This window comes from Columba livia, chromosome 3 (assembly GCF_036013475.1).
Source record: "Columba livia isolate bColLiv1 breed racing homer chromosome 3, bColLiv1.pat.W.v2, whole genome shotgun sequence".
In the NCBI taxonomy this organism is placed as follows: domain Eukaryota; kingdom Metazoa; phylum Chordata; class Aves; order Columbiformes; family Columbidae; genus Columba; species Columba livia.
The window spans coordinates 96,976,057-97,003,643 of NC_088604.1; the positions used below are offsets into that span (position 1 = coordinate 96,976,057).

A 27,587-nucleotide genomic window follows, 5' to 3' on the forward strand; every position below is an offset into this window, starting at 1 on the left:
TTTTCAAACAAAACTGGAAGACTTTATTTCTCAAATACACTGGAGGAAAAACAAACCAAACCAAACCACATGCACAAAACAAAACAATAAAATGAAACCAAAACACCCCACCCCCCGCCACTGAGTAGTTACATTGGTGTAAATTTTGTGAAAGTAGCTATTCTTAACTTGCCCCATTTGTTCACTCAGATGTTTCTCTCTCCCCCGTGTATTCTGTAGAGGAACAAAGCTCTTATCTTCCCTATTTTAAACCCCACAACCCCCCCAACAATGCAGTGCTCGGCCCTTTAACGTCTAAATGTCCTGCATGGCTCAACCCTCAACTTAGTGAGACACCCTTTATTACAGAGATGCCACATTTGAAGTTGCAAGAAATCCCTGTAAGCTGATGGGATCCTTCTTTACATCACGGCTGAAATCTGCCTTTCTAAGCTGCATCCCAAGGAGAACTGTGAGAGGTCTGTATGGGACTGGCTGTATGTCTGCTTGCGAGGCGCAGCACTTTGCACCATCTGCTGCAGCTCTCTGGTGTCCATGCAACCATGAGGGTCCCTCCAGCAGAACCAAAGCATAATTCTGTTGCGACAAGGAAGAAGCCTGATACAGCCTTTAAAAAGAAGGACCAAAAAAGTATGCGTTATTTTTTCTTCTGTGACGGTGACCACAGCTTTACACAAGAGTGTAAGGAAGGAAGTGAAGAAAGTGGGTTGTCATGCTCTCTCACATCAACAACTTTCTGCAGCTCCTCAGGGTAATGACAAGAGGATCTCAAATGTGCTATGATAAGTGAACACAACACTGCGTGTATCAAGGATACTGAGGGCAATATTAACTATATCCCAGCGTATCTCTTTGCCTTTCTAGTTCAGACCCTATATGCAAACATCAGACATATCGACAAATAAATATGTTACATATCAGTGCCATGACTATGCTTCCGAATGAGATGAGGTAGTACAGGACTTTGAGTAGCTGCCCAAATTTATGTTTGTTTTATGAGCCAGATTTAACTGCACACAACTCACACCAATATAAGGCTTACCTACTGTATGCCACAGCTAAATTAATTGCTCGTGCTTATCAGCTAAGTAGTTTGCAGTTCTTTTTCTCCTGACTTAAGACACAGTTATAGTCAGAGAGAGCTGATGCACAGGCAGCATTGTCTTCAACAGCGTTTCTTTTCCTTGAAGGGAAAGTAGTTTCTTGACTTTTTACATAGAAATCCTAATGTTACTTGTTTTTCCACAGTAACGGAGCACATCTCTCTGCAGCCTTCCCACAAGCTTCTGTGGCTCTGGGACAAGTGTCTCTTCATCAGACCCTGCACAGTTAAACCCTTCATGTGGGCAAGTGCCTTCCTTCCACAAAGAGATTCAATTCCATCCTAAAACCTAATCAGGCACTGACTTCCAATTAAATATCCATGTCTCCGTCTTCAAGCATTTTCACCTTGCACTGCGGACCCCCTCACTTTTCCTCACTGGCAGGGCTGCAAGTCCCAGGATGGCTCCTGCCAGCTTCCTGGTGGTCCTGACAGGGAAGAAAGAAACAGGGAGAGGGTTGTGAGGGTCCCCCCAACACTGAGTGCGTTTCAGCTGTTCCCATTTTAAGTTCAAAGCCTTCTACATGGCAGCTGAATGGGAGGCTTTCCAAAATCTACAGGAGGCTGGGAAGGAATCCAGCATCACAAGGAGTATCCTGACAGAAACAGAACTGGCAAATAAGCATATGTGCACCGTACCCCTTTTTGTCACAACCAGAGGCACTGTTTTCCCAACAAACACCCTACCTGTTTGGAAAAGAACAGTTGCTACCTGTTTCTGTGGATATGAGCATTGCTGCCCAGCCAGAGAGAGCTTAAAGCAAGCAGTCCCTCTGCTCTATGCATTATACTTCTCTCCTACCTTTTTGTCCCTTTGCTGTGCTGCTACCCTTTTTTAAACAGATGTATTTTTGTAACATCCTAGACCTACAGGCTACAGTACTGTCATGCAAATGGGTTTATTTGCAGGGATAAAGACTCATCACGAGCACGAGTTTTATGGGACTGGGCCTTATATTTCTCCTTGAAGTCCTTGCAATGATTTCTCTGCTGCCAAATCCCTTTCTGTCTGGATCCTGCTCTTACATTCAGACCCCATTTCCTGTGGCTTTGGTTTGGCTGGGGTTTGTGCTCTTTTTTCCTTCTTAATCCCTCAACTTTCTTCTGCTATTTTTTTTGTTTGTTTTTTGTTGCTGTTGTTGTGGGGTTTTTTTGTTTGTTTGTTTTTTGTTTTTGCCTCTCAAGCTCATAATAGCGTTTGTGTAATCAGCTTTCGTCTGTACACCACTAAAATGGCAACACTGCGGGTCTGTCTCAGGGCATTAGTTTGCAAGCATGGGAAGAGGCAGAGAAAAACATTATGTATAAATCCTACCATTTAAACTGTTGTAATGGACGCTGTTTGCAGAAAGACCTTTATTTTTTTTTTTTTTAATTATGATATCTCAAATATCATACGCATTACAGGCACAGACATTGTAAGTCACAGATTTGCACTAAAATCAGCGCCTCCTCAACTTTTTTCATAAGCAGAGTGCCTAACTCTTTCCTGGTCTGCCCTTCCCTTTCTCCAGTGGCTGTAATACTACCAGTGGTAATTCAGAGGAGCAAGAGGCTTCTGCTTTGTGTCTCTCAGTGAAAAGCCCAAGGACAGAGCAGGCCAGTGTTTCTGGCAGCCCGGGCACATGATAATTAAACAGCCCTGGTTCCATGTCCCTGGGTGCAGGAATGGCATACTTTCCTGGTGAGTTGGCAGGGGCAGGTAATGCAGCTTGCATGCTTACACGTCCATTATGAACAGACCTCTTAAGAGCCTCTCCTGCCAGAGGAATGCTGTAGCATACATGGAAATGAGCTGTGGTCACTCAGCGTTTCGCAGGTATCCAGCTGCGAGCTCAGCAGACGCGGAGCATGCAAAGCCGTGCTGCGCCTCCCAGCCTGAATCTGAATGTTCTTCCTTAGAGGCGCAGTATCTTTCTCGTTTCAGCAAAGAGCGGGTCCATTTGCTTTTAGCAGTATTTGGACCACAGAACAAAGTCATTTATCACTCTCTTCCTAGACAGATGTTTGTACATATACATAAAACCCCCAAGTTTTTTCCGCTCCATCTAAAATCCTCCAGATTACTCCACAAGTTTCTCAGCCAATATCTCATTGATTACTGTTGCTGTAACTCCTCCTAAACAGATGAAGTATTTCAAGTGCTTCAGAGAAAACTATGTCCCCTCTCTGCTCTGACGTGTGTAGAAATGCCTCTCATACTTTCTGGATCTAGCTTATCTTTCCCAAGGGCTGAGGCATGACGATCCTTCCCTATTCTTTTCCCTAGTATTTAGGACAATGTTTCTGTGTTCTCGAAGGATGAGGGAGGTCAGAATCTTCCTCCATACATTTTGCTGAAGTTACAGTATTTCACAAAGGTTGTTAATGTTACTGTTTTGGATCATATTTTTACTGCCTTATGATATTTACGGACTTCATTGTGCATCATCTAACTACTCCCTTCAGGTGTACTTCCTTAGAAGCAAGTGGTACAGTGTGAATGCCTGAAATCTCAGGAGCTGCTAAGGTTTAGGACGCATGTGATGACGATTAGTATTTCCTTCAGGAACTTCTGTTTCTGGGATAATCTTAAGATCAAACTCACCCCTTGGACACTCAAAACTCCCAGGGGATCTAGAGAACTTACACTCTGGCCAAGTCTACTTATTCCCACAGTTTGCTTTCCACACCTCATTTAAAAAGTGATCCAGGATTTCTCTTCAAGCTTCAGCAGACCCACACATAAAAAAAGAAATGTTTCAGAAACAAACCAACATACACTATTAAGTGCATAAGGTACTCAGACAGTGATTATTTGGCAATAAGGAAATATTTCTGTGCAAAAGCCAAAACAGAAAAATATTTTTAAAAAGCAATACAATACAAATGAGACCAGCAGCTCCACCTGACTCCAAATGAGATTCCAAGATCTTCAAGGATTCATCTGTGCTTACAAGTTCTGCTACCTTAATTATGCTAACACAGATCAGCATAATGCCTTTTCTGGCACAACAGCAATTATACTGGTGTGGTTTAGTCCAGTTACACAGCAAAACAGCGTATACTGGCATACACTTTTTACAGCTCTGTATGAAGAGTGCAGTTTTTACTGGCTATATAAACACATATCTCTCTCAACAGAAGAATCATATTCTTGTTAATAAAACCTCAGTGTCAACTCGGTGTTAAGTCCCAACTAAAGTCACCTTTAGTTGAACTTGCTTATTTCTGTATCACTTCTTCCAGGATTTTTCCTTGGGAGATCTCGTTACCATGACCTCCCCTTTGCCTTCCCTGCTGTGCTTCTGTGTGCCCTTCCATGGCTCCCGAACCTCTTCCCAGGTTTGATTGCAGGCCAGACTCCTCCCAGTCTTCTTGCACCACTTTGAGATCAAACTGACAGGTTCAATCACCTAAATTTCAATTTCCCTTCTAAGAGTCACTTCCTTTTCTTTCCTGTCAGGTGGGTTAACAAACCACCTGCAGCAGAAGGCCAACACAAGCCCAGTTATTCCAGCAGGGCAGGTGGGTGTTAGGCAATACTGTTACTTGCTTATTCCTACATTTTAATATAGGAAGATAGGGAATAAATACAAGAGAGGTATAAGTGTTTTTTTTTCTTATCCTCAGCCTGCCTCACCAGTCTATTTTCCATTGCAAAGAGGTTTTCCTAAGTACAGACCTTATTTTCCCCCACACAATTTCTCTTTGAGGCTCTTGCATGTTTAGGTTTATCAAATATTTGAATTTGAAATTCACAGCCACCCCACAAAACTAGGTACCTACATGTGTAGACCTATCTTCCTTACTACTTCTCTAGTAGCAGCAACATCATTACTCCTGGCCAGAGGAGATCACTACTGGAACAACTCCTCCACACTTCCTGAAGGGAGCGAGCATCCCCTCTGCCGCTGTACACACATCCTTCTTCAAGACAATTACAAGCTGGAGGCAAAAAGGGAGAGAGTTTTCTATCTGAAGCAAAGACTGATATCACCTCTGAGTATACGTTTTCATGCCACAGTTGGCACCAGTGGTTTGAAGGGGGGTCTGAGAGCCCAGCTTCTCTGATTAAAAATGCTTATGAAGAACTGTCTATGTTACCACGATCTGGCTGTCCAGGGAGACCTCCTGCAACTCTTTGGACTGGTAAACTTGAGGATCGCTTCTCTGGTTGTTGTCAGCTACAGGAGCAGTAGCATTTTCACTGGGGAGGTGTGAGAAGGGCATTGGAGTAGTGCCCGCACCTCAGCGATGTCCTCCTTGCAGAGGGGGTATGTACCAGGCTGCTGTAAAACATCGCTCGGGGAACTGGTCCATGACCCCAGCCAAGAAAACTGGCTTTCATCTGAAGCACTTTAAAGCTTGCACGTCTGGGAGCTGGGGAAGCAAAGGGCTGCACAGTGCTGAGTACAGCGGGGTTTTGATCCCCGATTACCTCGTGTCAGTCATTTAAACAAACCAAGGAAAGAACCTTACTGACGTGACTATTAAGCAACAACTACAAAAAAGCCAGGCTTCAAAATCTGTCTGTCTCCATTTTTACTTGACTCAAGTGAGAACAGACAGACTACAAAACACACAGCAGTAGGAGTAGGAAAATTGAGCCCTGTATTGATTCCAACATTAGCCTGAATCCTGCGATGACCCAGATCACGCAGATTAAAGGCACCACAATCCTTGAACTAATGAAGTAGGTAAGTGGCTAGGACTTAATGCTGCTGTGAGACTTGGGTTACAGTTTGCGTACATATTGCAATAAAGAGAAACTCTTTGGATAACTGATGTATTTATTTCCCACCACCACCTTTTTCTCAGCCTGTCTGGAACCAGCACTCACACTCTCATAGCATCTTGATTCTGCCAAAAATTCCAAGAGGGACACTAAATGCTAGTAGCGACAGAAATGTAGTAGTACAGAAATGGTTTAACTTTCTCCCATCAGCTGCCCTTTTTTTGTTATTTACACTGTAAGCTGTCTAACTAGGGCAGAGACAATTTATTTTTATGGATTTGCATGCTGGAACATAGCTCCTGCATTTCACCAGGATCATTAGCTGCTGCTATAAGAAAAGGCAAAATAAAAGAATCCTACAGAGATATACAGTAAGAAAGTCTAATGCTCACTGAAAAACCCCACATATAGAAAGGGCAGTAGTCCAATGATAAGTGACATCTCGTGCAGTTATGTGACAGTGATAGAGATAGCAGACAAGGCACGAACAGCACTTGTTATCAAAAGAACAATTACAGCACTAGCAGTTGTGGGTGAATGTGAAATCCCTGTAGAAAAGTCTGTACCCCTACCATGCTGCTTTGATAACAAAAGCAAACAAGACACCAAGCTACTAAACTGCTGCATAGAGAAGGAAGATGACACAAGCAAGTCAGACATTATTGTGAGACAATTCACATTTCAGATAGCCCCCCCAAAATACCACACTTTCTAAACCTACATCCAGGCAAGCACCAGCAGTTAGAGCTTGCAGCAATGGTTTTGTGAGGTATTCAGATACCGCAGTGAAGGCTGCCACAGACGTTTGCATGCTTAGAAAATATTTCATCTATGGTTGCTGTTGTGAAACTCTCTGTTGTCCCTTGCAGCCTAGTCCTACTTGTGTGAAATTATGCAGTGGGAGAGACTTGTTGTCAGTATTATAAACCATTAAAAGACCAGAAAAGGTGTTTTTTTTTTTTTACTTTTGCTTATGTAGAGACAAATAATAGAATATGATGCATTACAGCAGGGCTGTCCAGCCCTTATGAGACAGGACGGCAGTTTTGGAGCACTTCCGTGGACAAGCTCTGCCTCCTCCTGAGCCCCACGAGCACAGATGCTGGCAGGGCTCGGGGTCTATCCATGCACAGGGGCATGAGGAGGCCTTGAGCTATGGCCTTGCCATCGGATGTCCCTGCATTACTAACTGCATTTCTTCTAACTCTCCTTACAGACTAAATACTTGGGGGATCCCTCTAAACACTGCAGGAATTTACATCATCCCGGGCATTAATATGTCTGCCAGCCTTATATCTACTAGTGTTTTTTAAACAAGCAAGTGAAGACTGCAATTAGCAGCTCATCTTTCAAACCTTGATTTTGAAGAAGGTAACACTCCCAAAATGATGAAGACAGCAGAAACTGCAGAGCAGTTGAGTAAATAATAACCATCTGACTCATTTCCTAACTCAGAGATCTCTGGAAACCAAAATTAGCAAGTCACAGAGCATAAGGCTTCATCTTTCAGCAATTTCACCTTTTTTTTTTATTATACATGAAGAGAGAAAAGTGTGCAGCAAATGAGCCTTGTGACAGTGTCTTGCCAAGGCCATTTAAGGAGGAACCTGCATGTTGTGATACTCACAGGCGTATGATGCCTTAAAGCACAGTGTATGGCTAGGGGGTTTGCACTGCACCTGCACCAGCTGTTAGCACCATGGGGCTTTCTATGTCATAGAGCAGTTTGGGTTGGAAGGGACCTTCAAAGCTCATCTAGTCCAACTCCCCTGCAATGAGCAGGGACATCTTCAACTAGATCAGGTTGCTCAGAGCCCCGTCCAGCCTGGCCTTGAATGTCTCCAGGAATGGGGCATCTATGACCTCTCTGGGCAACCTGGGCCAGTGTTTTACCACCCTCAGGGTAAAAAACTCCCCTTCATGTCTGGTGTCTCCAGCTGCAGGTCACTAATGGTGTGGGTTGGTGTTTAAGGTAACAGTCAGATGGATCAAGATTGACTTTAAAACAAAATTGTCTTGCTGCAGGGATGGCTGAGCTTTAAAGAGTAACTAGAGTGTGAATTAGAAGAAACCACAAACTACAAGAATCTTGCTTATCTTCATCAGTTAACTTTCTATTTGAAGGTGGCTGGTGTCTACCAGCCACTACTGGCAACAGCCTGCTTTTCTTTGCAAATATGTTGGTTCATAAATGGACCTCAAGGACTTCGGAACTAAATCCACCACTCCTTGCAAATCTTACATATCCCTTAAGCTGCAAGCAAGCCAAGTTTTGAGGGTCGAAGTAGCACCTAAGTGCTATATAGGGCTCGTGCTCATCTCTGAACAGGACTAATTTTATTACAATATTTAGCTTAACCATGCATTCTAGAGGGAAGCCTTACCTTGAATGCACCCACGGAAATTAATTATAAGAGTAAATACATGATATAAGAAACAATTCACCTCACTTTGACAACTTACAGTCTGGATTTTGGAAGTTAAGAGGTAAAATGTTAAGACAGATATGAAAACTACTTCATCTGAATGTAACTAGAATGTCCAACAGAATGTCATTGTAGTCCCAAGCCATCCCAATAAATGACTGCTCAAAAATGAGACTCAGGGAACATTATTCAGAATTTCAAATTAAGGAATATAAAAAATGAAGATAGCCTACATTATTCATAAAGGCTGATCCAGTAAAAGACCTAAAGAGCTTGAGCTTTCAGAAAGTTCAGCCAGTGATGATACCCTGTCTAAAGCCATTGCACCCCATAAATCACTCAGCCACAGTGGACTTCAACACCCACAGCAGAGAAGCCCAGATAAAAAGAGGAACCAGTTAAGAACACAAAAAATCACTAACAACCCTGAGCAGCAGAAGATAAATTCCAAATCTATGAATCAGTTGCTTCACTCTTATGTTTATATAGTACTCAAACTCAAGAGTTTGTAAATAATAGCATCATTTCAAATTTGAGTAGAACAAACTGCACAAAAACCATAACCAAAATATATGGTCTACCTACAATTTTGGCAATTGTCAAGCGTGCTGTTTTGAGTTAATACCATTATTAGCAAAAGTTTTGCAAACATTTTGGATGTTTGGGTAATTCAAAACAGGTGTGATATGTATTTGCCCATATTTGCAGCAGAAACAAAGACATGTCAAGGTCCTGTTGGCCTCCTTGCCAGAGCTCTAGAGCTGCTCACCCACCTCAGCAACCTGACAGCAGCTGAGGTGTGGGGCCTGTACAACAAACCTCAGCCTGCCCAGCTGCTCCAGCAGTCCCAGCACTGGCAGCACTGGAGGCTTCCCACACTCATGTCCCCACTGCCTGACCACACAACTGAGACCTGCTTTATACCTTTCTATACCACCTCAAACTGGCCGGCCTGTTGGCCCTCCCCTCCCCTCCCCTCCTCTCCCCTGCCCTCCCCTCCCCTCCTTTCCCCTCCCCGCTCCTCCCCGCTCCTCTCCTCTCCTCTCCTCTTGCCACAGGATGTCTTCCCATCCCCATTACTCAGCTGTTCTTGGCCCATGTTCCAGTTATGAGCAGTTAAAGCTAGGAAAAAGCAGCAACAAAAAGACAATTTTGGGCTCAAATGTGACATCAGCTGAACAAACCAGACCACATCTTTGTCTGACATATCATCTTTTCCCTTGCCTTCATCTGACCGTGATTCTAGAAGCCCTCTCATACAATCATGTCCCCATTCATCCTACCTATATTGCTTCTCACCTGTTTTCTGGTGAAATTCCTGGTTGCCATTAGTGTGACTGTGCATACACAGCCTGCTCAATGCAAAAGCCTTTCACCTAAGGTGACACAGTCACCTTTCTACCTCCCTTTTTACTGCATCTTTCAGATGTGGAAACTTCAATACCATTTGACTTCAGACATTTGAACCTCTTAAGAATTGATGCCTAATCATCTCCTGCTCACTGAGAGTTTGCAAGAATGCAACTTCAGCCCATCTGCCAACTGCCTCTCTCCACTGACTGTAGAGGAAGGATAGATCCCTAATTCAGACGCTTACGTGCCCAAGATTAGTTTGTATGAATCCATGCAGTCATATGTGTCAATCCATATGAGTATTGGGGTCTGAGATATATCTTATTCAGAATAGTTGCTGTATCTCTGTGGACCTATCCAGTACCTGGGGTAATGGGCCTGGAGCTGTTCTGGAATACAGATAAAAATAACCACGTGCAGAAGTTGAATGACTAGTGTAGAAGTGCAGACCCTCAAGCCCTTGTAGAAAAGCTGCCCTGGACAAGGGGTCCTTGGCAGACTTGGGTGAGTTCTGCCTCTCAGAACCCCACCATCAGATGAAGGCTTCATGAAAAATAAATATGCCAGGTCTTTACAAGGGGCCAGTTTGGATCCTAAATTCTACTATCTGAGACAACATACAAGTGAGCACTCAATAAGGAGTGCTCTTTGCACACCATTGTTAAAAGTGAGAAAATGTCAATATTCAACATTATGGAGTGTTTTCACCACTATGGGTAGGAGCACTACCATCATCCGTATTTCATCTGGGCCCTGCAATCACATCTGTTTTTTTCCAGTATGGCTATTTTCACTAAGTCAGCAAACACAGCCCAAGGATTTTGTTTTGTTTGTTCAAAACCTGCTTGCAGCCATGAGGTTTGGAAATTCACACTTATTTTCAACTGCTGAAGCAACACTCTGGGATGACATATCACAAAAGTGAGGCCAACTGCTTTCCAGAAGGAGATATATCATAAAATAAAATAAATTACAAAGAAAAATGGGCCACTGTAAAAGCAGATGGAAAATAGTGCAAGGTGGTAACATAAGCAATCAAAAAAGCAAGCAAAAAAAAACGTATGAGAGCTCACACCACTTTTTCAATCCACAAAATACTCAGATAAGGACAGCACTGTTCAGTGGAAACTACACAACAGCACAATCATCCAGCTGCTTTATTCTCCTCTTATAAAAATGGATCTAATATTAAGCACTGCAGCTTGTTAGAACATGAGGAACTAATGCTGGCCACACACTATGAATCAGAGTGAGTTTCTATCTGTATTTAGATTTTCTGGACTTTGAACAAACTGCCTCGGCAGCTAAAAATACAATCCAGTTCCCATTTCTAAAATCCCATCTCTGCCCATCCTGCAATTCATAGCTGGTGGTGGTTCGCCGGGGAGGTACCAGAGATGTGATGCAAACTCTTACTGATTGGCGTGGATTGGTATTCAAGCAGACGGTTTCTGAGCTATCAGTTCTTAACTTCTGCGCTGCCCAGACATGAGAATAGGAATCTTAATTACCTTGCGATTTTCCTCCCTCAAAGATATCTTTTAAAACTGACTTCTGGATCCTGATACAAGACTGTGGGCACATTATTACTGCCTGTGTTTGGTCCCAAATGGCACTGATAGTAGCAAGCAGTGAAAGACACACCTGCTTATCAGCCATAGAGGTAAAGCATAGAGAAAGAAAAAAAAAAAAAGATGGGTTTTAACATCAAAATTACCACATATATTACAGCCTCTCTAAAAGACACAAAATTCCACATTGTCCACTCTGATGTAACAAAAAAATTGTTCAAAGACAAACCGATAATTACAAATAAACAGCAGCATTGAATTTTGCATAGGTAGCTACATACACATTGCAGACAAAGCTGGCTGGACTTGAAGATGTCTCTGTGAAACATGTAGATCAAGCCCTTACAATGTGGAAGGGAGGTTTTCCATCCCGCAGAAAGCCAAATTCAAGCATCCATGTTCCATATGTCAGTTTGGAGAATGATAATGATTCTTACATACTCCATAATTTAGAAAGTTCAGCAAATACTGCTAGTCTTACAACACATTTGGCAAATCTGTAGAATGGAAATAAAGCAACCCCATAAACAAGGTTTATTCAAGTGCAGCATATGTATCTCCTGAATCAGCTGCATTTGTTTAAAATAACTAGCAGGTCTAACTTAAGAGGACACATTCCTTGAAAGTGAAGCAAGTCTTCTCTACAGAGAAGTGGTGCCTCTCTACTTGTGTGAAAGGTACAATCCCATTTAGCTGGCAACTTCATCCTGACAAGATGGATGTACAACTATATTTTTACAGTTCTTCAACCATGAGAACAAAAGAGCCCTACTAGCTCATTTAAACCAAATCAGGCTAAAGAAAACTTTTGCAAAAATCACAGCGGTAATAAAATCATGTGCATAACAAATCAAACACTTTACCTGATAAATAAGAATCATAAGAATTTATAAGAAGTGAAAGAGCTGTAATGGCAAGTTTGGAAAACCTATTTTTTAACTGGTTAAATTAACTATGTGAATAAAGCAGCAAGCCTTGTAAGTTTTTTTTGCTAATAACATTATCTTTTTTTTTTCATATAATATGAACTGTTTATATACCTCATGCTCATTTTCTTCTATCCTCAGAACAGAAACAGCACTACGGCAAAGTAGCTAAATTATGACCCATCATTGCTAATTCCTTTTCATTTTTAAAATCATGACTCTATCCAGGAGCAGAGGGTCACTGTGCTCTATAGCGTGGGTGGCCCGATCTGGGACCGTCCCCAAGAGTCAAGGCATTATTACTGCTGAGAAGTTCAGATTTCATGAGTTCGAATTAAAGATTATCCACATCTGACTAATGACTTCTCCAGGTCCCCATGAAAAAGTTTGGGGGGTGAACAAGGCATGTTACAGAAGCCAGCAGAGCTGGGACCTACCTCATATGTGGCCCTGGAGTTGCAAGGGAGCCACAGGGGCAGATCCCACAGAAGCTGAGGGACAGGCCCCATGGAGCTCCTTGGCTCCAGGGAAGTCATGGTGGCCAGGGCTTGCACACCTGAGGAACAGGCCCCATGGAGCCCCATGGCTCAGTGGCAGTCATGGTGGCCAGGGCTGGGCACAGGTGAGGTGTAGCCAGGGTTGAACATGCAGCGGAGTCAGGGCCCCATGAGGCTGACCGGGGCAGTAATGACCTGCTGTGCCTCACTACTGCGTTTCTTAGAGTGTCCCTTCCTGGCACCTACAGACACACATCAGCTGATGTATCATGATGTAAAATGGAGGTTGTATTATTACTCCCAGAAAATCTGAAGTGGCTACATCTTTGCCTGCTTTCTCAAGGAAACAGGACTTACACATTCACACCGTCTGTTAGTACGACTGTTAGATGTACCCCTACATCAAATTCTGAGTCTGTTGGCCAATTTTAACCACATCTGGCAAAAGGGCAGGAGTCTTAAAGATAAAAGCTCTTCCGAAAGTCACGCAAATCAGTACATTGGTTGTGGTGGGGAGACCACAGCACGTACTCCAGTGTGAGAATTGATCGCTATGAGAGCTCAACAGCCATGGGGTTTTTGGGCGGTCAATATGCAGCAGACCTCAGAGCCAGCCAAGGCACCATCAGCATCCTGCCCACAGGAGTGCTGGGGCACTGGGGTGGGTCATAAGGACTCACAGGGGACATCTGTGGTTAGTGAGGTGCTGTAGAACATCAGACACCTATCACAGGAAACCAGGCCCCATTAGTTCTGCTGTGCAGTTTGCTGTTCCTTTCTTTAAATTAATCTACAGAAGGTTAAAGGTCACAGCAACAGAGAAGAAGTTTGCAAGGAAGTGTTGTCAAGAAGCCAATATTTTGATGTCTGATAGTTTCAAATGTATCATGCTGACATTATTGCATGACAACATTAAACTATTCTAAAATAACTCCTGACACTCACATAATATGCAGATTACCATTCTGAAGCTCTCATTCGAAAAAAAAAAATCCTACTGCCTTATTATTATTTGTAATTTTGTGATGAACTAGACTTTTATAGGTCCCTAACTCACATGCAGCAATGAATTAAAATGGAAGAGAGTAAGTAGTTTTACAGTGTTTTCTCTCGTGAAGATGAACAAACATTTTAGGAACCACGAATCCTTAGCACTGAAGGGAGTAGTAAGACAAATCTGATGAGCATACTAGCACCAGTTTGCAGTCAACTGATAATGCCATCTTCTGACTTTGAAAGCATCATTAAAATGTGTATTTCCTTACCTTTCCCATCCCCACCAGCACCTTCTGCAGAGCACTGTGCTCTTTGGAAAGCCCAGATTCACCAATTCTTGTCAGATTGGTTAAGGAGGAAGGGAAATGGAAAGTTTCAGAATCTGGATGGCAGCCCTGAGAACAGCATGCTGCTTCTTTTAACCATTTGCTAACTACAATTAGGAATGTAACGTTTAGTTTATATAGAAGAAGAAATTGGGAGCAATATTACTTTGTTCAGTTTTGCTTATTTATAAAGAAGGAAAAGAAATCCTGTGTCTCTGAATACAAAAGGAATCAAGCAGCAGAGGAGACAGGCTTCACTCAGAAATCCAATGCCCTTTATAGACAGCACTCTGCCCAAAGGTCCTCTTTAAAAAAAGTATTTAAAAAGCATTGCCAGACTACTGGTACTTCTGTGTCTGTAGCAATCACTTTCTTACCGCCCTATATCAGTTTCTCTGTTGTTTCTACTCTTCCTCACAGAACCACAAAACTTTACCAAACAGCACTCAACAAAACCTCTTCACCTGCCTGTGCTTCTGCACCAGAAAATAGCTCCTGCTGTTTCAGTTATCTGGTCCATAAAAGATCCCTTTTCTTACTGAGTTATTAAAACTTACCTAAACTTATTAAAACTACTTACTCCTCTCAAGGCCCAATTATTGTATAGACACAGCAAAATGATAGCAGCATGCAATCTGATTAAAGACACTCAGCATGATATGACCTACGAAAGTAACACAAAGAATCTAAACTCTGTTCTGCAGAGCTAAAAGCAACACTAAATCACATAGTGCTACAATTCTTACAGTGACAGATTGTTTGCAGTTAAAAGAGATCAGTGGTCAGTGAAAATAGCAAATGTAATACAATAAAATGGGGAGGCGGCAGAAAGGAGTAGGGGCAGGTAGAAAAAAGAAACTTGAAGAAATTGCCAGATCTTCAACTAGTGTAAATCAGTGTATCTTGAGTGAAGGTAATTAATGAACTTATTTAATGTAATGGAGCTAAGAAAATGGCCCCAAACAATTATTAGAAATTAGTATGGTCATAAAACAACAAGGGGGAAAAATTACTGAAAACTAGTTTCACTTTGCACTATCTAACATGCTTATTATTACTCATATGAACAGAACATCCTAATATTCCAGTTATAAACCCAGTAACCACGCTGCTCCAAGTGTTCCTCACCATCTGCACAGACTTCCAAGTTTCCTCAGACCCTCAGTACTACTCCTTGAAAGCACAATGTGGTTGGGCTGTGTCACCCGCTTTCTGAGGCTTGAGAAACAAAGATCCAGTGCCTGGGAAGCATCCCTTCCTGAAGAGAGAACAGTCAGACAAAGTGAAGCAAAGCACATACAGGTTTTGCGGTTTGGGATAACAAAGGGACTCAGGCTGTGCAAACAGACAGTAAGCATGAGCTCCAGGTGTTTCATAGATTAAGTACATTTCTATTCTGATAAATTAAACTTTTTGGAAGCCAGCTCCTAGCATTAACAAGGGCACTGCTTATACACGGCACACTGGGAGCTTGGGAAGGTTAGCCTGGGCCAGGAGCCATTTCAGTAACAGGGACAGATGTGGGAGAGTCCCAGTACCTGGGAACAGTCCCTGCACTGTTTAATTTACTTGTATAGTCAAAGTCTCAGGTTCCTGGCAATCTTCAAGAATCCTTTTCTATAGGTCCAGCTCCATAGATGTTTTGGCCTTCAGAAGCCAAAGGCCTGGTCAAGTCATATCCCACATCTACACAGGATGGTGGTCACGGGGAACTACTTCTGCAGTCAGTGTAGAGGGAAAGGCAGTCTCCAGAGAGCAACTCAGCCCACCTGAGATGTGACTTTCCACTACAGCACGCCCAGCTCGCTCCGCTGACTTGAGGGAGCCTTGGTTAGCAGGCTTAACAGTGGGTGCTTCAGGTAGGTGCCTGCAGCCAGGTAGGATCAACTCGTGTGTAAATCTTTGGGTGTCTGTTCAAAGCCAGGTTCATAGCCATGTGGACTTTATACCAAACCCTAAAACAAGTGACTCTGCACTCACCTCACAAAAGAAATATACAGCCATGCACAGAATAATACACTTTAATTATATTTTCCAAGCCTTGGTTTACACAGCATTATTTGGCAATAAGCCAGATGTCCTCTAGCATATGGACTTGCATCTCACTGCTTCTCCTCAAAATCAATGTTTCTTTCTTTGACATGGTAGGGTCTCATAATTAATTCACATCTCTTTTCTCCTGCTTCAAGAAAATTGCTTTTCTTTCCCATTCAAAACCTTTGAAGGACTTCATAAATCTTCCCTTTCGTTCCCTCTGTGAGTCCCCCGAGACTGTCATTCTCTTAATTTCTGTTCTGTCTTCCTGTCCAAGAACTTTCCACTTTATCTGGTCCAGCCATTGAAGTTAATGGCTGCTCATCACTCTGACAAGTACGTGGTATAGACTCAGTCAGCAAACAGTCTGTTCCACATTAAAAATATGACATTCATAATAACATTGTCCAAAATTCATAAGATGTGTAGAAATGCTGGCTGCCACATACACCTGGGATCAAATAGAGTTTAAATGTTGTTTAAAAGGGGTGTTTTAGTTTTTTTTTTTCCCAAGACAGACTGCAACACTTATTTCTGAGCCTACTTTAGTCCCATAAACCTGCAGAACCAAACAGCAGTGCTTGAAATCCCCACTGCTCTGTTAGAAAACAAACACTAAAGACATTTGAATGACAATACAGTTTTGTAGTGTTTAGCAATTATATGTGTAGACAGCAGCACACTCAACACTGGACTACAGTAAAGACACTTCTAAAATAAAAAGCCGAGAACTTATATATTGTCTGAAACCTCTCTGGTAAAATTGCTGAAGACAGAAAACTATTTTTGATCTAGACCATATATTTGGAAGTATGAATGGGTCATTTCCAAGCACAGAAATCATATATATGCTGTTATTATAGCAATTAGTCTACATTATTTTGGAAATGCAGTGAATATTAACAAAAGTTGTCGTAAGAAGTAATCCCATCTTCTATCCCTTAGAGCAATCTAGAATAATAGTCAGCTAAGACTGTGCTGAATAAAGCTGAAGACTTCTTTTAACTATATCCCCCCTATTTTTCTGAACACTTCAGTTTGCAGAGTGGAATAGCAGGCGTAGGTTTCACAGCATGACACCGCACACATGGCGCAGTACACCTGTTGACATGGACAGAATTAAAACATACTACACAAGAAAATCAGGGCACAGCAACAGTACTTTAAAAACTCTCCTCTCAGTAAACTTCCTAGTGATGCTTCTTAGCAGTCATCAAAATCCAAAAATCAGAGTAATCATTCTTAGGTAACACAGGAACAACAAGGTCTATGCAACGAAGTCTGTTTTTTTGAATTTATACTGTTGAAATCACTACAGCACTGAGTATTTTGGGATCAGAGATGATGATCCTGTTTTATCAAGGATTATGTTGAAAGAACACCTAACATTTTTCTGCCTTATTTTTCACATACTGTTTATCAAGTATCAGCTCAGGTGCATTGGTGCTATTTTGTGACAAATGTGTGTTAAATGTCTTTAATATAGAAAACAATTCATGTCAAAACCCAGTTATGGTTTTCCTTGATTGCCTTAATTTATCAACCATTAAATACTCTCGTATTTCATAAGTTTTTAAGCTGCCTCAAAGATGTGCCCCCAGTTGCGGCTCTCCAGAAGACAAGAAGCGTCCACAAGCAGTGGAGTAATAAGTGGGCAATGCATAGTGTCAGTATGATCCATCCTATGGAAAAGGTAATTACATTTATTTTTCCTGTGATGTCCTCTGAACCATTATTATTTTAAGATAAGCAGAGTAGACCCAGGCACAGCACTACACTTTGTTGCACTGGTTCCCAACTAACAAATGCCTGTGACACAAGTGAGGTATTGAGAAAAAATTCTGTGGGACTCACGCCAGCTCTGGGCAGAGAAAGTTCAGGACGCTCATGTGAATTTTCCAGTTGGGGCCAGAAATCATCCTGGCTACAGCCAGTGGAAGTGGCAGGAGAGCAGGACACCACTAGGGTGAAAAAGGGAGAGGAGGCAGCAGCAGCAGGCTCACAGACAAGAAGCAGCACAAAGATGCTGAAGACAACCTGGGGAGCGAGGAGGCAGAGTGTGCAGCCCAGCAAGACACAGTACCAGGAGTGAGCATCACCGGGGAACTGCTACAGAAAAGCTGGTAATGGGTGATACAGTGGAACAGAATCGTAGAATAGTTTGGGTTGGGAGGGACCTTTCAAAGCTTATCTAGTCCAACTCCCCTGCCATGATGGGTCGTCTTCAACTAGATCAGGTTGCTCAGAGCCCCGTCCAGCCTGGCCTTGAATGTCTCCAGGGATGGGGCATCTGCCACCTCTCTGGGTAACCTGTGCCAGTGCTTTACCACCCTCATTGTAAAAAGCTTCTTCCTCACATCTACCCTGAATCTCCCCTCTTTTAGTCTAAAACCATTACCCTTTGTACTATCGCAAAGGGGCCTGCTGTCTTTCTTACAGGCCTCCTTTAATTATTGAAAGGCGACAACAAGATCTCCCTGGAATCTTCTCCAGGCTGAACAACCCAAACTCTCTCGGCCTCTCCCCCCAGCAGAGCTATTCCAGCCCTCTGATCATTTTGGTGGCCTTCTCTGGCTCTTCTCCAACAGGTCCATGTCTCTCCTGTACCAAGGGCCTTAACAGATCAGCCTTATGGATCATTTAATTAACTTGCAGAAGGACAAAACAAATGTATCTGTCTTTATTGGATACTTTTGGTGTTAAGGATTGCATGGTTCTGGGAGAGCTGACACTGAACTCTACAATTATTAGGCAGGTAACCCAGAGAAGAGCTGCTGAAGTGGCACAGTGCAAAGGAACATTGCGGGCTCTTTTATTCTGTCAAATTGAGGGACTGTCTTGCACTCCATTTAATCTTAACGGAATAATTAGAATAGAAGACACAGTATAAAATTAAACAGAAATTTGTCATTTAATATAATACAACGGTATGCCACTACAAGCAGTCAGACAGGCAATAGCAATGCAGCTGGATGCTAGGCAGCAAGATGTCTAACCCAGAGTACTAACAGAGTACTCAAAGAGATAGAGGTGTCCTGCTCCAAAGTACACTTAGTTCAGAATATATAAATATATAGAACCAATATATATACTTCAGATTGCATATAGTCCAGTCCTATCCCAGTATAGATCAGGACCATGAGTTGTCTTTAACAGCAGTCGTCTTGGAACAGCACGGAGCTGCTCGCACTTCTGCTGCTTACCCGCTCTGTAGGAAAATGGATGGCTTTACATTCCAGACACCCATTTAATGTTATTTTTAAAGGAAAATTTAATGTTTTAAAATAAATTTTAATTTCTGAAAACTGAAATTTACATTCTAATTTCTAAAATCTGGCCTTTAGGCTCATTTGAGGAGTTAGTCCTTAATGACATAAGTTAGTACTTTTAATGTCAATGTAGCTTTGATGACTTTGGTGGTTCTATGGTCTTTAAAAACTAGAGAATCAGGACACCAGTATTTACAGGACATGGAAAATGGAAGAGGAATCTGAGATACTCCTGTATGGGGACATACATGACCAAATAGTTTAGCACATTTTTCCCTTAAGGTCTGTTTTATGTTCTAACTCATTAATCAGTAAGAAATAATCTAGGAAAGAATTACAGCAGATGCTTGGTTATACTATAATTATTGTGCTTCACCTCAGACAGTTCTGAGGTTTATTAAGACAGAAAGTAGTCTGATTTTTTTTTTTTTTTTTAAATTTTCTTAAAAGCTGGCAGCTTTTTAACAAAGAGATAGACTGGAGTAGCATATGTAGTCATTGCAATCTGCTCTGATCAGTGCTGGCTAATTAAGGCTTTAGTTAATTTAATTTTGAAAGATGGTTTGAGTTACAATCTGAAAACCCCTGTTTGCTAATACAAATGAGAACTCAAAACATATGTTACAACTGGGAATGAAATGGCACTTGTACAGCTCATCTTACTGAAAGCTGTAGGTGTCACTGACAGCAGTTCTTCCCACAGTAACAATTTTGATTCAAGGAAGACAATGTCTTTTTAAAGTGTGAAATAACCTACTGGTAAACTTCAATGTTTGAAAAGGGACACTAAAAATTAGAAGGCTGAGGTAATAAGTGGTGGGCTTGAGTGCAAAACCTTCAAAAAAGGCTTTATTCTCTGTAAAACATCTTTTCCAAAAATTCAGTTTTGTTTCATTAGATGAAATATCAATGCAAATTTCTATTAGTTTGACTAGCTATGTGGAATATTTTTCCCAGCACTTCATACTAACTGTCTCTCCTAAGACGTCCTAACAGGACAAGAAGTTCTGCCATTGCTTCTTGGCATTTTCCTGAAGGGCTGAGGAGGGCTGGTAGGACTGGTGCACGGGCAGCTTGCAAAGCATGGCTACTCCATGGTGTGGTGTGCTTCGAGCCAGAATTATACTAAAGATGCGCTCATCATTTACATCATTAGAGTATTGGATTGTCTAAGTGTTGTCCAGTATGCTCCTTCCTCAGCAAAGATGAAATGTTGAAGAAAGGCAATCAGTTGCAAGGATGGATTTGGTAGCCTGAGAAGCCCATCCCTGTCCACCTGCTCCATCCTGGGAGAGTTACATCCACCCAGTGACCCCTGAAGCCAGGGTACCTCATAACGACACAGTAAACCTCACAAACATTATAACATATATGAAGTGGCATTCAGTATAAATGTATCTTTTTATGCTTTTGCAGGACTGTGTAAAGATAATTGTGTCTGCACCAAAATTTTGGATTGGAGCCCATGATACTGTGATCAACTCATTTTTTACTGTTAAAATAAATATGGTATATATTAAAAAATACGATTGGCTCATCTTTAAAGAATACTCAAACATATTCAATATTCCTGACATTTGGCTACCTGTTTGCATTCACAAAGCTCTTTCTTGAAAGTGAAAATAGAGCACTATTTTCCCGGCACTGTTTAACTTTCAGCTTCTTAAACAGTAAAGCAATACGACTATTTACATTGCAAAAACATCACGAAGACCATTTGCTTGTTTAAATCTTCTCTTTCTGAAAACATGGTTTGTTTATTTATTTATAATAGGTGGAAACACACTTGATAATTGGTTTTGTAAAAAAATAATAAAAGGCACAATCCAGAGTTATCAACTCATATTACAACAGTATGAAAAGGCTACTACTCAGAGGTTAAAATCATGTTATGTTCATAACTGGTAACTCAGGATGGAATTCATCCTTCCCAAAAATGGCAAGGTTGCATACTGTCTAATCACATTCATACTACATGAGGTTTAATTTCTCTCAAAATCTTTGTCTTTTTAGTTGGTGTTGATCTAAGACATTAAAAATTATTGCAGTCTATAGAAACAAGGGGAAAAAAATCTGTTGTTAAACATGTCTGACTTTTGGAGATAATTCAAATGGAAAAAAATCCAGGTCATTGGCCTTTTTAAATAGACCCCCGGCAATATTTACTCCTCTATAAATAGCACAGTCACATGAAATAAAACTGTGTTCAGTAAAGCCTGCAAAACAAAAGAACAATTTACAGACTGAAACGCAAACTGTGGCTCATGTGTTCGCGGGGTAGGATTAACTGAGCTTTCTGCACGGTCTGTGCTTAGTGACTGTGGTGTCAGATCCACTGAAAGGAGAGCAAGTCAGGTCACCGAAGGTGCTCCGTCCTGCTGGGATCCCGCTCTACACGGTGACTTGTGAGGGACCATCACGTTTCTCTGTGGCAGAAACAAGCGCTGCTGCCTGTACCAGCAGGACTACAGGCACATCTACATAAGGAAAAATCACAGGCACTACTGTGCTGCTTTAATTCCACCACTGTGGCTCTAGTGCTGCACGGAAGGCAGTACATTTCCCCTAGGCAGACGAATCTTAACATGGCTGTACATACTTCTGAAATCTTAGTAAGACCATTTATATCATCTTTTTGCAAAACTATATCTTTTTGGATGTTATAGACAAAAAGACAAATGACTGGATTAGTAAAAACATTATTTACATCTCTCTGTAGCTCATGTCAGTCTCTCCTGTGCGCTTAGCACTTTATCTAAAGTCTTACTACTTCTTTTTCCTCACTAAAGATCCAGCTCTGGGAATCATGTTATGGCATAAGAAATTATAAGTCTCTTTTGCAGCTCTCAAAACAGTTGAGAAAAACTTGAAAATACAAAACAACTGCATACAAAAGCTTCCTAACCTTTATGACAAATTAGTAGTATCCACAAGTGCATGTGACTTGATTTCATTCATTAACTGGGGAGTGGAAAGATTGATTCTAATTAATCCATATTTAAGACTCCTCCTTACTAATAGCACTCATTCTGCTTTTGAAAAAACAACAACAAAAACCAAAACCAAACAAACAGTCTAAAGAATGGCCCTGAAAAGGTATAGTTTGAAACTGAGCCTGGCTAGAGAAGACAGATTTGCAGATGATGGGTGCCAGCCCATTTGCTACAGGCCACACAGAGCTGGCTGTTTGGCAGACTTGGCTCTTTGTTTCCAGTTGCTAAATCACAGCAGAGACAGAAGAAAATATAAAAATACTTTCCTGCTATTATTCTCCAAGAAAAATAGATTGGAAGGGAATAGAATTACACTTTGAGATGCAAAACCAATTCCTATTCCTTACAGAAAGTATTCTACACTGTCAAAGTGCTTGGGAACCCTGGTACAGTGAACTGTTTCCACCTCAGATTTATGGCAAGATTTCCCAATCCTCTTCATTTCTCGTCGTTACAGCCTATATATCTGGTTGACATCTCTTGCCCACATTTTGTACTCTTCTGGCAGCCACATTCATTAAGTTTCCAAGAGCAGCTGACTCTTAGCATGCAGTAATTCTTGTTAGCCTGCTGAGAAGCTGACAGAATAAACCTTGCTGTTTGTTTGTTTAATTCCCTTCGCTGAGCATTAGGAATTATTTCTGAAAGAACTCAAGCTTCCAGGTGTTTGCTTTTACATGCAAACATTTCATAACAGGAATAGTTCCCTTTTATTTTCTAACTGCTGTGTTGAACAATCTTTACAGAAGACAGTGATGCTGAGGATAGCACTCTCTGGCATTTACAAAGGTCTGGTTTGCCACAGAAAAAAAGCATTTAGAAAGTAGTAGAGGAAAGGCTACAGTGTTTTTTTATCGTCAGCAGTGGTAGTTTGTTGTTGATTGGGTTGGGTTTGGTTTTTTTTTGCATTTCAGTGAATACAAGTGCCAATTTTTACATTTAAAAATACTATGAATCCATTCTTCTTGCTGAAGATCTTTCCCCATTTTATATATTAAATGCAAACAAGTCTTCCTCACAGAGAACAGGTTAATAAATACTCATATGTTCATGTTCTGCAGCTTTTTGCTAAGGAAATGTCATTATGGCAAAGATGCTAACTGACTTTGAAAGCTTAGTTGTAAATCTTTATCCCTGAGGGATGTTTTGCATCTTACTCAGCCAGAAAGACTGCTGCTGAGTTCTCAGACAGCATTGTTTCCACCCAAAATGACAGTTCAAGACACAGGCAGAATTAAGGAGTTAAATTGGGATACATTTTCATTGGTCTATCAGTTATGCTAATCAGTGTACGTGTGTGTGTCTGGTTGTACAAACTTCTTAAAATACATTTCTTATTTGCAACACAATCATGCTGGATTGTCTGTCAGAAGATTTAACTAAAAGGTTTTTAAAATAACAAGATGAATCAGAGCTAGTTTTAACAATCCATTGCTTGCACGTACCCATACACATAGTTTTGTCAAGAAAGACTGTAATGACACGTTCATAGGTATGCCGAAGGAAACCAAACTCAGGGCCCTTTCAAAGAAGGTCTCACCTACTAATCTCTGAGTTCCAATCCCAGAATTTCAAATCCTGCTCTGGGAGAAAGGTGACAGATGGCCCCTTAGATAACCAATGCCCTATTATTTAAGGATTTATCAAGGAGAAGACTTAGGAACATTTCTGCTAGATAGTGACTAGCCAGTGCAGACTGTATAATATGTAAACATACTGTTTAACCTGACCTATGTGAATAGCTCACTTGGTTTTATCGGAACAGTCCAAATGCTTAAACTGAACTCCATGCCTATTTGAAAGAGCACAGCCTTAGCCCAGAAAGTACTTTAAGTTAGCCGAGATACCTCCCCCCGCCCCCCAGCTGATGGGCTGGTACAGTAGTAAATAAAGGCATGGCTGCAGCCAACAGGGCTCTTCCTAAAAAAAAAATAATTTTGAGAGGAAATAAAAGTAAAGTTTTCATAACCTTTCTCCATAAACTTTCCTGGCTGAAGGTCCACCCACTTAGACATCTTCTTTACTAAAATATTCCTCTCACTGCTTCTGAGAAGAGGTAAATTTCTTGTAGCTTGGCCCCTAAGCATCCATACAGAAGAACGAGAAAGCAGAGCTATAGTTAACTCCTCATCTGCTGGCAACCAGGCAACTCCCTGTAGCAAAAACTCAGTAGTAACCTGATAGTAACTCAAAGCACACCACGCTTCCAAGCCAAGTTGGTCAGGATTCTGCAAGTTAATGATATGTCCTGTTCTCATTCACCTTTCCTAAGGTCTTGCTTCCAGGTAAAAAGATGCTAAGCAGGTGCAGGAAATAGATATCCTATAATTGAATGAAAAGAACTGCAAATGCGACATCTAGTTAGATCTGTTCCAGAATGTTGCTTCTCAGTTTTGAATAATGATCAGGAATGATAATGAGCTTGCTTCCAAGTCAAGTTAGAGATACACACGAGGTTTTGCAGAATTAATGCTTTAGTACATATTAAAGGCTCTGATTTAAGAGTGGGAATAGCTTGGCATAAAATTACTATTCACAACATTCTCCATGGACACCTCAGACTTTTATGAATTGGATCTGGAGTCAGCAGCTTATAACCTGTCGTCATCGCTGTGTGCCTTTAAACACACTCTGAAAACCAGGGGTTGAGAAGCTGACTCAGAGCAGCTCCGACAGCTGTGTAGGAAGTGTGTGCACAGAAAGCGGGGAAGGGCAATCTCCAGCCTTCTCAAACACAGCTATTTCAGATTGCTGGCCTGAGCTCTCACTTTCATATTTTTTTTTTCCAAATACCCCCATCCCACAGGCCTGTATGGTCCAATGGTTTCATACACCCATGTAATTCCACTGACTTTACACGTACACTAATTCAAACACTATCATTTCAGTTTGGGAAACTGTTGCTGGTTTACAGAGCTGCTGCTGACTCTTTTCCAAAACAGAAGAGTTGTATTAAAAAGACAAAAGAAACTCAACAGCTAAAAATACTTTTAATTTCTTTGAGAGAATAAAAGTTTATTTTTGTTTGGCTGGCTCAGATTTCACGGTTTCTTTTATGAGTGATACGAGAAGATACCATCTGAAAATATCTTCCAGTGCAACTGATATGAAAATCCCATCATTGCAAGATTACATTTATTATTTACTGAGGCCTTTGCGTTGTGAATTTCAACCGCCAGGGGATTTTTTACAACATAGTTTTAGCATGGCAGCCATTCCAAAGCCTAGTAACACTGATGAAAATATTTTAAATCTCAGAAGAATATTTTTACATTATTGAGAACTTACATAAGGCTTTTCATTAACAAATTCCAAAACATTTAATTGATGAAACTCTTTTACACTGGGAACAGGCAGCAAGGCTTGAGTTGCCAATAAACAGTATACAGGACACACTGGGCAGGGTCAGTTTCTAAAAATGGGTGCAGGAGAAGATGACAGCTGTTGGAAGACAGGCAGGAACAGAGGAACATACTGGGGCCTGGGCCTTACTGCTCTCAATAGGAGCTGTGGGCCCTGAAGTGAAATGCAAATTAAACACATAAAGAATGGAAGGATTTTCTTTACTGCAATGAATGCTTTAATTAGCAGTTTAAAGGACATGTGCCTGAAGATTGCCACTTTGTAAAATGGATTTTGTAATATATATATTTTAAAAATTAAATAGTCTACACACCTACAAGAAAGAAAACAGTAAATTACACTTATCCGCTATCACTTCTAGATATGCTGTATCCAGAATTGATTCTGAAGAATTCTCGCAGCATACTCTCCATCTCCCTGTTTCCAAACACTAAAGATTATTTCACCAAAAGCAAGTAAAAGATGGGAAGTGCACAAGTAATCATATGTTTAAAAGTTAGTAGTGATTTTGCTGACAGAGGAAAGGGAAAAAGGAAGAATGACAGAAGGAAACACAGACAACAGTTTCTATTGAATAGGCTTCTACAGTCTTCTTTTATGTTCACATAAAGCTGTAATCTACACTTGGCTTTTGATTTATGGTTTATGAATATTGATTTCTATCTCATGACAGCACTTAAAAAACACGTATGCTGTAGTATTCCTGTCCTACCACAGCTACTGAAACTTGTGTATTTAAAATACTAGAAATACTTATTTGCTGAATTGGTACCTAAAACTATGTAGTAAGAAAAAATGTGCTGATGTGGATAAAACTTATCTCTACATGAACGACTACAAGCCAAGGCATCCCACATGTTCGCAGTTCAAAAGGGGGGGGCCGTTCATATATGGAAAAGTCAGACTTAATGCAGCTGCGTACCGCATGCACAATCTGCAGCAGTCACAATGCTCATTTCTCGTAGCCTAACTTCAGCCTGAACCCCATGAATTGTACAAAACAAAAGAACTAGCAAGTCCATAAATATTCATTCCTTGAAAGTTAAGCCACGTGGTTGTTTCAGGCAGTTTTGTGCTTTCAGCCTGCAAAATGAGACTGTGACTCACTGGGAGAAAGTAAACACCATGGCAATACCGACTCTTAAGAGCCAAATTCACGCAGGGATGTAAGGAAGACCAAAAACGCTGAGATACCAGGAGGGTGGAAAAACGAAGTCAGAGGCACTTGAGACGGCATAAAAGGCATTCGCCGGCTGCTGTGACTCGCAGTGCAGGCCACTCGCTGTTAAACACCGTTTCGGCAGCTTTCCCCCTGAGGAGCACCTCCAGCTGCCGCCTGCGAACGGCTGGCCCAACACATCTACCGCCACTGCTGCTCTGCCAGCAGCTCCAGCACTGTCGGGCAAGCCCCGGCCCTACCCCGCAGCCCTCACACCGCAGGGGGAGGCCCTCAGCTGGGACAGCCCCTCTCTCTCCTCAAACCTCTTCTTCGCGTTCCCCCCTCACAGCCCAAGACCCGGTGGGGCACAGCGCCCACAGCGGGAAGAGACCGCGGCTCGGGAGGCCGCCGGCCCCCCTGACAGCTCGTGTCTCCGCAGAGAGCGGGACTTGGGCTCCGCAAGAAGAACAACCCTTCGGCTGCTGCGACCACAGGCGCCGCGGCAACGGCCGCATCACGCACCCAACGGCTCCGCTCCCGCTTACCGCTGCCGACGCGCGGCCCTACGACCGCCCCCCCGGCGCGGATTGGCCACTGCCTGCTCCACCCCTTCCCCTTCCCTCACGTTCTACGTCGGCCAGGAAAACCTCACCCACCTCACCTGGTCTCCTCTCGGTTGGAGAAGCCCGCTGTCAATCACGTCGCCCCCAGCGCGCGTCCCAGCTCCCGCGTCCTCACCAAAGCCCTGAGCGGAGGAGGGGGGTGTTCCACGAGCCTCTCTTTTCACTGGCTGGACCGCGCCGTCAATCATCCAGCGCCGCCAGCAACGGCCGCTCCTCTCGCCCCGTTTTCCCC

General features: G+C 42.0%; 1 long non-coding RNA gene across 1 annotated transcript; it reads right to left on the reverse strand.

The window, feature by feature from the left end:
* Positions 1 to 27,562, reverse strand: LOC135579124 (uncharacterized). Its single transcript, XR_010471610.1, has 2 exons — positions 27,394 to 27,562; positions 1 to 1,530 (listed from the first exon to the last, which is right to left on the reverse strand). It is a non-coding gene; the product is annotated as an uncharacterized LOC135579124 (long non-coding RNA).
* Between the last annotated feature and the right edge of the window lie 25 nt (positions 27,563 to 27,587).